Raw genomic sequence first — 11,447 nt, forward strand, 5'->3', positions numbered from 1 at the left:
TGACTGGCTAGACCTGGGCAGAACTGCAGGAACCACACACTACTGCAGCCGAATCGGGGGAGTGGACGACGCTCCCCCAGGAAAAAAGTGTTGCCTCCGGAAAGCAAGGGAGTAACGCTGGGAGCTGTAACCTCAGGGCTCCTCAGTAGGCAGGTAAAATTTTCCCCAGAGGGAGGAACACGAGTCAGAAGAGATGTGGCATGCAGGCAAGGGAAGGGTGGCTTCGGACACCTGCCCAAAGAGGTTAGACTCCTCACCTACAGCACAAGTTCCTAAAGAATGCCGGCAGTTGGGAGGCTGAGACCGGAGGATCTCAGGTTCAAGGACAGCCTCAGCAAGTAGTGCTAGAAACTGATTCTAGAAAAGCACCAAATAAAACTCAAAACCAAAAGTAGCCTGGCAAGGCAATTTACTTCTGCAGAAGGTGTGTCCCTGACAGGATCCTGCCCCTCCAGCTGATTGGAGGGGGGTTGAGTTCACAGCTCAGCATGATTTCTATTCCATAGTCTAGATAAGGAAACAGTCTTAAGGCACATTTTGCATTGACTGGTTCACTGCTAGAACAAAAAACTTAGAAGTACATTTTAGTGTATCCTCTGCATTGTTTGGCTTACTACAAAATTTTAAGATATACTCAGAAAAAAACTGGTGAATAAATTACATAGAGACCCGGGCTACAGTTACAAATGAATGCTTAATGCTAAAATCATAACATGGGAGAAATACATTTATGTAATTTACCACTCCCACAGAAAAGATGGTTTTTACTATTTCTTACAATTCCTCCTCTTTTATTATATATTTTATTCTTTGAGTTCTAACATGAATTGACTTTTTTTCATCTACATTAATAACTAGAAAGAGGCTCTTGTATGGAGGAGGAAGCTGTTTGGTCATGGCTGTTTCTATCAGTCTCTGAACTAATGCAGGAAATGATATAGCTCCTATTAAAATCATTACTCCGATAACGATGATAAGGGAGCCAACCATTATCCCTTACCACTTGTCAAGCCATCGTTCCATTGAATTGGCTAAAGGGTCGTTCATTCCTGAATTTTCAGCAAGTTCATTTGCTAAGGTTGCTAATCTTCGCCAGCCTATGGTTCAATCTGGAGCCATACTACTAAGAATAAAGGTGCAGCACTGCTTTCGAATCACAACCTTTTCAGATAGGATCATATCCCAAACTAATGTAGTTGCCCATGACATTCGACATGACATCTAATTGTTCTGCTGTTCCTTTTACAGCATCCTATTATGGCTAACAAATTGTTGTTGATTGTAATGCAATTTATCCAATCTATGCTTTTTAATAAAGGGATAGCCAATTGGAGCAAAGCACAGATGCCACTCCACTCTGCAGGCGAGGTTTCAAGTGTCGCCTCCCCTCATACCGCCAGATAGCAGCGAGAACCAGAGAAGCACGGCTGAGTGAACTGATTAGCTAGCTCAGTCCAGCCAGGTTCTTGTCTCCGGTTTCCACAGCAGGGGTCTGCTGTAGATACTTAACTTCTACAAACTGTTACTTTCTTATGACATGAGGGTAGGGCTGCTAGTTAGTTACACTAATTATAAGGTTGCTAAAAGCCCCTGGAAGCAAGGAAATAACCCAGATAGAACACTTAATGCCTTTTTTTTTTTTTTTTTTTTGTGGTACTGAGGATGGAACCCTTCTACCTCCGGGCTACGCTCCCAGACCTATTTTCTTTTTTTATATTTTTTAATTTGGAAACAGGTTCTCTTAAGCCAGAAAGGCTGGCTTCAAACCTCTGAGGTCCTCCTGTCTCCGCCTCCCAAGTGCAGGGATTACAAGCGTGCCTTTTAAATGTAGCTTTGAAGCCGGGCGTGGTGGCGCACGCTTGTAATCCCCGCACTTGGGAGGCGGAGACCGGAGGATCAAGGTTTGTGGACAGCCTCAGCTACTTAGTGAGGCCCTCCGCAACTTAGTGAGACCCTGTTTCAAAATAAAGAATAAAAAAAAAATAGGGCAGGTGGTGTTACTCGGAGGTCAAATGCCCCTGGTTTCCATCCCCAGACCCGCAAAAATAAATAAATAAATAAATAAATAAATAAATAAATAAATAAATGTAGCTTTGAAGGGTCTGGGCAAGGCAGCTGTCTATGGGTCAGGCCCTTTTAACCTGAGTGTAATGAGTGGAGTGCGCGTAGCTGTATATTGGTTAGCAAAACCTGAATCACATGGGTTTCAACCTGTGAAACCCATGTCTGTGAGCATAGTCTATGGGCATGAAGAAAATCTTTTTGTTGTTGTTGTTGTTTGTTTGTTTGTTTGTTTTGCAGCACTGGGGATGGAACCCAGGAGCATTTTACCTTGAAGCTACACCCTAGCCCTATTTTTTTTCTTTAATTTGAAACATGGTCTCATGAAGTTGCAAAGGGCCTCACTAAGTATCTTAGGCTGTCCAGAAACTGCAATCCTCCTCTCTCAGCTTCCCAAATGCTGGGATTACAATCCTGTGCCACCACACCTGGCTTTTTTGGTATCTTCTTATCACCATTACCAAGGCAATGGGCTAGTTGTGTAACACCACACCCAGTTATTGCGTTGTTTTAAACGTGGAATTAGCCAGGCGTGGTGGCGCACACTTGTAATCCCCGCGCTTGGGAAGCGAAGACAGGATCGTGCAGGTTCGAAGCCAGCCTCGCTGGCTTAGGAGACCCTGTTTCCAAATAAAAATATAAAATAGGTCTGGGAGTGTAGCCCTAAGATAAAAGGGCTTCCAGGAACCCCAGTACCACAAAAAAAAAAAAAAAATGGAATTAGTACATTTAATGTGACTTTTAGAAAACCCTTTAAATAATTCCTTTTAATTTTATCCAGCTTCCACCCATATCATGTCTAAAGCTAACTGATTTTTCTAAGCCTTTCTGCTCCTATCTTTCCATCTATCTATCTATCTGGAACAAATGAGGCTTCAGGGGGGTCTCAGCTGTAAATATTTACTCTGGCTGCAACCACTTGTTTAACATTTACATTGTACAGTTACATTGTAATTGTTAACAATCATGCTAGAGATTACCTAGTACAAGTGTAGTTTTGTCTGAGGGGCTTCAAGGATGAAGCTACCTATCCAGGTTTTGAATTCTCCCCTGGAAACCTTATTGTCCACCATGTATCATCCCAGCTGCCACTGGCCCCACCCAGTATAGTAGTAGATCCAGTGACTTGTTCAGGACAGAAACCACCCACTGGTGAACCGCCTCTGTTTTTGTTTGTTTGTTTGTTTGTTATTGTTGTGGTTTTGTTTTGTTTTGATGGTACTGGGACTGGAACCCAGAGGCTCTCTAGCTCCGGGTTATACTCCCAGACCTATTTTATTTGGAAACAGGGTCTCACTGAGTTGCTAAGAGGCTCCCTCAGTAGCTGAGGCTGGCTTTGAACCTGTGAGATCCTCCTGTTTCAGCCTCTGAAGTGCTGGGATTACAAGCGTGCGCCACCACGCCTGGCAAAACGCCTCTGTTTTTTAAGATCTCCACATGACTTTACCTGGCAAGTGTCAGAACAGTTAAGAGGATCAGAGGCTTGAGTAAAAATTATGGTAAATGGACAGAAAGAAAAGGGGGGGTTCTTGTTGCCCTTTGCTTGAGATTTGATGATGGTCCAGGCTGAATCCATTTCTCCTGAATCTGGATCCAACTGGAGCTGCTTTACCTTGTTGCAGTGGCCCCAGCCTTGTTCCACACTTTGGGCAACCATCTCCGTAGTCAGGAGCACTTGCTTAGGACTGTCCCACTGGGGCTGGAGCATCTCCTCTTGCCAAGGCATTCTACCTCGGAGCTATAACTTCAGCCCTGTTTTATTTTGATTTTATTTATTTATTTATTTATTTATTTATTTATTTATTTATTTATTTTTGGTGGTACTGGTGGTAGAACCCAGAGGCTTTCTACCTTCAGGCTATACTCCCAGACCTATTTTATATTTTATTTAGAAACAGGGTCTCACTAAGTTGCTGAGAGCCTCACTAAGTAGCTGAGGCTGACTTTGAACCTGTGTGATCCTCCTGTCTCAGCCTCCCAAGAGCAGGGATTACAAGCGTGCGCCACCACGCCCGGCCTTTATTTTGATTTTAAAACAGGGTCTCACTAGGTTGATGAAAATCTCGCTGTTTTCCGAGTCTGTCCACAAAGCTGTGATCCTCCTGTCTCAGCCTCCCAAATACTGGGATTACAAGCGTGCACCACCATGTCCATCCAAAAGCCATTTTAGTCTAAGAGAAAACAGAGTAGAAGAGGCACCCAGTATATAGTTATGTTTTTAAATTTTTTATTGGTGCATTATATTCACACATTATAGTAGGGTAAAAAAAAAACATGCGTAGTATATAGTTCTTAAGAAACTAATCTGTGGTCTTCATAGTAGTTAGTCATTTTCCCTAAGTAAGCAGCTCATACAGCATTTTGTAAGAAAATAGTCCAGTTCCAGTGTCCTTTTTAGGGGCCATCCTACTCTGGAGGAGAGCAATGGGCGGGCATCTGACCCAGGAGAGCTTGGTTTCTAACATCAGCTTAGTTATAGTATGTATCTCTATGCACCCGTGTACCTTGAGAAGGCTTGTGGCCCCCAGGGACCACCCTGTGTCAGAAGTGCTCTTCTAATGGCTTTGGTAACCATTTCTTTCTCATCTAATTGTTTCCACTTTCCTAACTCTCTCTCTTTTCTTTTTTTTTCTTTCTTTTTTTCTTTTCTTTTTTTTTTTTTAGTGGTACTGGGGTTCCTGGAAGCCCTTCTACCTCCGGGCTACACTCCCAGACCTATTTTTACATTTTTATTTGGAAACAGGGTCTCCTAAACCAGCACGCGCGGCTGGCTTCGAACCTGCGCAATCCTCCTGTCTCTGCCTCCCAAGGGCGAGGATTACAAGTGTGCACCACCACGCCCGGCTTAAGTTTTACTCTTTACAAAGCATTTGTAACTTCAAACCCTGTGATACTTGATTGATATTGATCTTTGTTCTCTCCATTCCTTTCCCTTCTGGGATCACTCAGTCATTTAGAACAAAGATCTTGCCATATAAAAGCCTTTCCTAGCTGGGTGTGGTGGCACATGCTTACAATCCCAGTACTTGGGAGACTGAGCTAGGAGGATCACAGGGTCACTGCCAGCCTCATCCACTTAGTGAGGCCCTTCCACAACTTAATGAGATCTTGTTTCAAAATAAAGAATAAAGCCAGGTATGGTGGCTCACACTTGTAATTCCAGTAATTGGGAGGCTGAGATAGGAGGATAATGGTACCAGGACATCCTCAGCTACTCAGTGAGGCCCTCTGCAACTCAGTGAGACCCTATTTCAAAATGAAGAATAAAAAATAGGGCTGGGGGTGTAATTTGGGGGTAGAATGCCCCTGGGTTCATCCTTTAAAAAAAAATAAAATAAAGAATAAACAGGGCATGGTGGCACACATTTGTAATCCCAGTACTTGGGAGGCTGAGACAGGAGGGGCACAGGTTTGCAGCCAGCCTCAGCTACTTAGGCTCTCAGCAACTTAGTGAGACCCTGTTTCCAAATATGAAAAACAGAGACGGATGTGGTGGCGCATGCTTGTAATCTCAGCATTTGGGAGGTTCAGACAGGAGGATTGTTGTTCACAAACAGCCTCAGCTACTTATGAGACCCTTTGCAACTCAGTGAGACCCTGTTTCAAAATAAAGAATTAAATATAGTTCTGGGGTGTCACTCAAAGGTACAGTGCCCCTGGGTTCCATCTCTAATACCACACACACAAAAAAAAAAAAAAAGAGAGAGAGAGAGAGAGAGAGAGAGAGAGAGAGAGAGAGTAAAAAATAGAGCTGGGGTGTAGCTCAGATGTAGAATGTCCTCACCACGAAAAAAAAAAAAAAATCTCACTTCTGAACCAGTCAGGGATACATTTACAAATTCTGTTTTGAGCTGGGCCTGGTGGCACACACTTGTAATCCCAGCATTCGGGAGGCTGAGACAGGAGGATGATGGTTCACGGACAGCCTCAGATACTTAGTGAGGCCCTTTGCAACTCAGTGAACCCCGGTTTCAAAATAAAGAGTTAAAAATAGGGCAGGAAGCCGGGCATGGTGGCATATGCTTGTAATCCCCGCATTTGGAAAGCTGAGACCAGAGAATCGCAGTTTGTAGACAGCTTCAGCTACTTAGTGAGGCCCTCTGCAATTCAGTGAGACCTGGTTTCAAAATAAAGAATAAAAAATAGGGCAGGGGGTATAGCTTAGAAGTAGAATGCCTCTGTGTTCCATCCCCAGACCCACAAAAAATAAATAAATAAAGAATAAAAAATAGCCCGGGCAGGGGTCGTGTGGGGCACGCCGGAACCCCGGAACAGCTGGGGCCCGGGTCGTGGGACCCTGGGCCCCGGGGCTGGACCACGCGTAGCACGCCAGACCCCTGGAGAAACCAGGCCCAGTAAGACCCTGGGTCCCGGGCAGGGGTCACGCGGGGCATGCCGGAACCCCGGAACAGCCGGGGCCCGGGTCGCGGGACTCTGGGCCCCAGGCGGAGTAGTGCGGAGCACGCTGGACCCATGGGGAAACCAGGCCGGGTCACAGTGCTACTGTGTACCTGATCCCACTGCCTCCTCAAACCACACATACTGAAGAAAAAGAAAAATGAAAAATATCGGAGAGGGGTTAAGAAGGCCGTGGTGGATGCCAGGATACTGGGGATGAAGACAAAACTTATCCAAATGCACTGGAACTTATGTAAAAATTCCCCGTGAAGGAGGACTGCTGTTTCTCTATATTGTTAAGAATCTTGGACATCACCTGTAAGGAGAGAGTTTAGCGGAGACCAAGGAGAAAGGCAGTGTTGAAAGCGGTCTCCGCGATGGCGGTGGAGACTTGTATTCAGGAGAAGCAGAAATCGGAGCCTACCAACCTTTTTTTTTTTTTGGAGAAATTACACCAAATGTCGAATGCTACCGTCATGCATGCTTAGGAACACTGGACAACATTCAGAGTGAAAAAAGAGCTTGGGAAGGATTTGAAATGGTGGAGGCAGTGGCAATGGCAGTGGCCAGTACTCAGGGGAGGCAGAGATCTGATGCATTACACCTGGAACCTTTTTTTTTTTTTTTTTTTTTGGTGGTACTGGGGTTCCTGGAAGCCCTTCTACCTCTGGGCTACACTCCCAGACCTCTTTTTACATTTTATATTTGGAAACAGGGTCTCCTAAGCCAGCGCACGCGGTTGGCTTCGAACCTGCGCGATCCTCCTGTCTCAGCCTCCCAAGCGCGGGGATTACAAGCATGTGCCACCATGCCCGGCGACCTGGAACCTTTGGAATAATAACCCCAGAGGCAGAATGCTACCACCACACACCCTCGAGAACGTGGGACAATTGGTTGGGCGAAGAGGGTGCTCGGATTGGAGCCTGCCGAGGGGTGAGGCCAGCGACGGACACAGCAAAGCTGGGATTGGAGCCTGCCGTGAGGCAAGGCTGGTGCTGGAGCCTCCGAGGCCAGGATCGGAGCCTGCCAAGGGGTTAGGCCGGTGCCAGGGTCAGCGGTCAGCATTGGAGCCTGCCAGGAGGCAAGGCCACTACTAGGACCTCCAAGGCCGAGATCAGAGCCTGCCGAGGGGTTAGGCCGATGCTGGGGCCAGTGAGGCCGGGATCTGAGCCTGCCGTGAGGCAAGGCCGGTGCTGGGGCCTTCAAGGCCAGGATCCGAGCCTGTCAAGGGATTAGGCCGATGCTGGGGCCAGTGAGGCCGGGATCTGAGCCTGCCGTGAGGCAAGGCCGGTGCTGGGGCCTTCAAGGCCAGGATCCGAGCCTGTCAAGGGATTAGGCCGGTGCCGGGGCCAGCAAGGCCGGGATCGGAGCTCACCGTGAGGCAAGGCCGGTGCTGGGGCCTCCGAGGCTGGGATCGGAGCCTGCCACGGGGTTAGGCCAGTGCCGGGACCAGCGGCTGGCATCGGAGCCTTCCGTGAGGCAAGGCCGCTACTGAGGCCTCCGAGGCCAGGATCGGAGCCTGCTGAGGGGTTAGGCCAGTGCTGGGGCCAGCAAGGCCGGCATCAGAGCCTGCCATGAGGCAAGGCCGGTGCTGGGGCCTCCGAGGGGTTAGGCCGGTGCCGGGGTCAGTGGCTGGCATCGGAGCCTGCCGTGAGGCAAGGCCAGTGCTGGAGCCTCCGAGGCCGGGAGAAGAGCCTGCCAAGGGGTTAGGCCGATGCCGGGCCAATGGCCGGCATCAGAGTCTGCCGTGAGGCAAGGCCAGTGCTGGGGCTTCCGAGGCTGGGATCGGAGCCTGCCGAGGGGTTAGCCGGTGCCGGGGCCAGCGTGGTCAGGATCGGAGCCTGATGTGAGGCAAGGCCGGTGTTGGGGCCTCTGAGGTCGAGATCGGAGCCTGCCAAGGGGTTAGGCCAGTGCTGGGGCTAGCGAGGCTGGCATCGGAGCCTGCCATGAGGCAAGGCCAGTGCTGGGGCCTCCGAGGCCAGTATAAGAGCCTGCCAAGGGGTTAGGCCAGTGCCGGGGCCAGCGGCCAGCATCGGAGTCTGCCGTGAGGCAAGGCTCATGCTGGGGCCTCCGAGGCCAGGATCGGAGCCTGCCGAGGGGTTAGGCTGGTGCTGGGGCCAGCGAGGTCGGGATCGGAGCCTGCCGTGAGGCTAGGCTGGTGCTGGGGCCTCCAAAGCTGGGATCGGAGCCAGCTGAGGGGTTAGGCTGGTGTGGGGGCCAGCGAGACTAGAATTGGGGCCTCCCATGAGGCAAGGCCACTGCTTGAGCCAGCGAGGTCTGGATCAGTCCACTGGGTAGCCAGGCCACTACTGGGGCCGTCAAGAGTGGGATCGGTACTTGCAACGCGGCATGCACAGAGAAATATCACAGAAAATAAAAATCAGATTCTTCTCCTAATCAGCAAAAACTAGGAGGAAAGGGGCAACAGGAAGAGGTCGAGCTATAGAAAGGGCCCTATAGTGAAACAACTAAGGTGGCCAATCAGAGGGTATGGAATAGGGGAGGATGGAGGCTCTTTAAAACACAGGAGGTACATAAACAAATGTATCAAAGTTAATCACCAAACGAGCATGGGATCGAGGGAGGGTGAGGGAATGGGATGGGGGCTGGATGAGGGCTAATTGGATGATGTGTGCTTGTATATCCTCTCAAGTCTTGTATTCCAATGTGATATATGATTACAATGCGCCAATAAAAAAAGAATAAAAAATAGGGCAGGGAGTTTAGCTCAGAGGTCAAATGCCCCTGGGTTCCACCCCCATACCTAAAAAAAAAAAAAAATAGGGCAGGAGATGTAGCTTGGAGGTAGAATGACCCTGGGTTCCATCCCCACTAACAAAAAAACAAATTCTACTTTATCTCCATCAAGAGACACTTCTCTCGGGGTATAATCTTGGAGAGAGGCCTGTGATGAGGGAAAGAAAAGTCCTACATAGCCCTGTTATACTATTCTGCTTCTTTTATTTTTAATCTTTCTTATTAAAAATATCTTTAGCCAGGCGTGGTAGAGTATGCTTGTAATCCCCGCACTTGGGAGGTAGAGACAGGAGGATCACGCAGGTTCGAAGCCAGCCTCGCTGGCTTAAGAGACCCTGTTTCCAAATAAAAGTATAAAATAGGTCTGGGAGTGTAGCCCAGAGGTAGAAGGGTTTCCAGGAACCCCAGTACCACCAAAAAAAAAAAAAAAAAAGCCACCCAAAAAACTTTATATTTCTCTTTTCTAAGCACTATATCCTTTGTGCCTTAGTGCCTTGGTTCCTTCCTTCCTAAAATATATACACACACACTGCCGGGCGTGGTGGCACACGCTTGTAATCCCCGTGTTTGGGAGGCGGAGACAGGAGGATCGTGCTGGTTCAGAGCCAGCCTCTCTGGTTTAAGAGATCCTGTTTCCAAATAAAAAATATAAAATAGGTCTGGGAGTGTAGCCCGGAGGTAGAAGGGCTTCCAGGAACCCCAGTACCACCACCACCAAAAAATAAAAATAAAATAAAATAAAATAAAATAAAATAAAATAAAATAAAATAAATATATATGTAATATATACACACACATATATATACACACACACACATATATATATATATACATTGTTTGTTTGTTTGTTTGTTTGTTTGTTTGTTTGTTTTTGCAGTACTGGGGATGAAACCCAGGGGCTTTTCTACCTCCAGGCTATACTCCCAGACCTATGTTATACTTTATTTGGATACAGGGCCTCACTAAGTTGCTGAGAGCCTCACTCAGTAGCTAGGCTGGCTTTGAACCTGTGCAATCCTCCTGTCTCAGCCTCCCAAGCACTGGGATTACAAGCCTGTGCCACCACGCCCAGCATATAGATAGATAGATAGATAGATAGATAGATATAGATATAGATATAGATATTTTTTTGGTGGTACTGGGGGTGGAACCCAGAGGCTTTCTACCTCCGGGCTATACTCCCAGATCTTTTTTATATTTTATTTGGAAACAGGGTCTCACTAAGTTGCTGAGAGCCTCACTAAGTAGCTGCTGAGGCTGACTTCGAACCTGTGTGATCCTCCTGTCTCAGCCTCCCAAGCGCGGGGATTACAAGCGTGCACCACCACGCCCGGCATTATATATATATATATATATATATATATATATATATATATATATATATATATATATATATATATTACAACAATTCTACAAGCCAAGTGTGGTGGCACACACTTGTAATCCTAGTACTTGGAAGGCTGAGACGAAGATGACAGGTTCCCAGCCAGCCTAAGCAAATTGTGAGGCTCTTTATAACTTAGTGAGACCCTGTTTCAAAATAAAAAAACAAAAAATCAGGCTGGGAGTGGAGCTCAGAGGTAGAATGCCCCTGGGTCCTATTGTCGGTACCCCCCAGAAAATTCTTCAAAATAATATCTGGAAAGCTAGGCGTGGTGGCACAGGCTTGTAATCTCATCGCTTGGGAGGCTGAGACAGGAGGATCACACAAGTTCGAAGCCAGCCTCAGCTACTTAGTGAGGCTTTCAGCAAATTAGTGAGACTCTGTTTCTACCTGTTTCTAAATAAAATATAAAACAGGTCTGGGAGTATAGCCCGGAGGTAGAACAGCCCCTGAGTTCCACCCCCAGTACCACCAAAAAAAAAAAAAAAAAAAATAGGGCAGGGTGTGTAGCTCGGAGGTCAAATGCCCCGGGTTCCATCCCCAGACCTGCAAAATAAATAAATAAAAAATAAAAATAGGGCTGGGGGTGTACCTTGAAGGTAGAATGTCCTCACAAACAAAATTTCCTAAGGAGATACCACACAACAGGTGACTACTTGGAATTTAGTGTCACCCTGTAAGCATGCCTACACTTTTTTTTGCGGGGGGCACATGGGATTGAACTGAGGTGCATTCTACCTCTGAGCTACACCCCAAGCTTTTTTTTGTGTGTGGTACTGGGGGTGGAACCCATCCAGGCTACACTCCCAGACCTATTTTATATTTTTTGGAAACAGGGTCTCACTAC

Source organism: Muscardinus avellanarius (genome assembly GCF_963383645.1).
Source record: "Muscardinus avellanarius genome assembly, chromosome: 16".
Lineage (NCBI taxonomy): Eukaryota > Metazoa > Chordata > Mammalia > Rodentia > Gliridae > Muscardinus > Muscardinus avellanarius.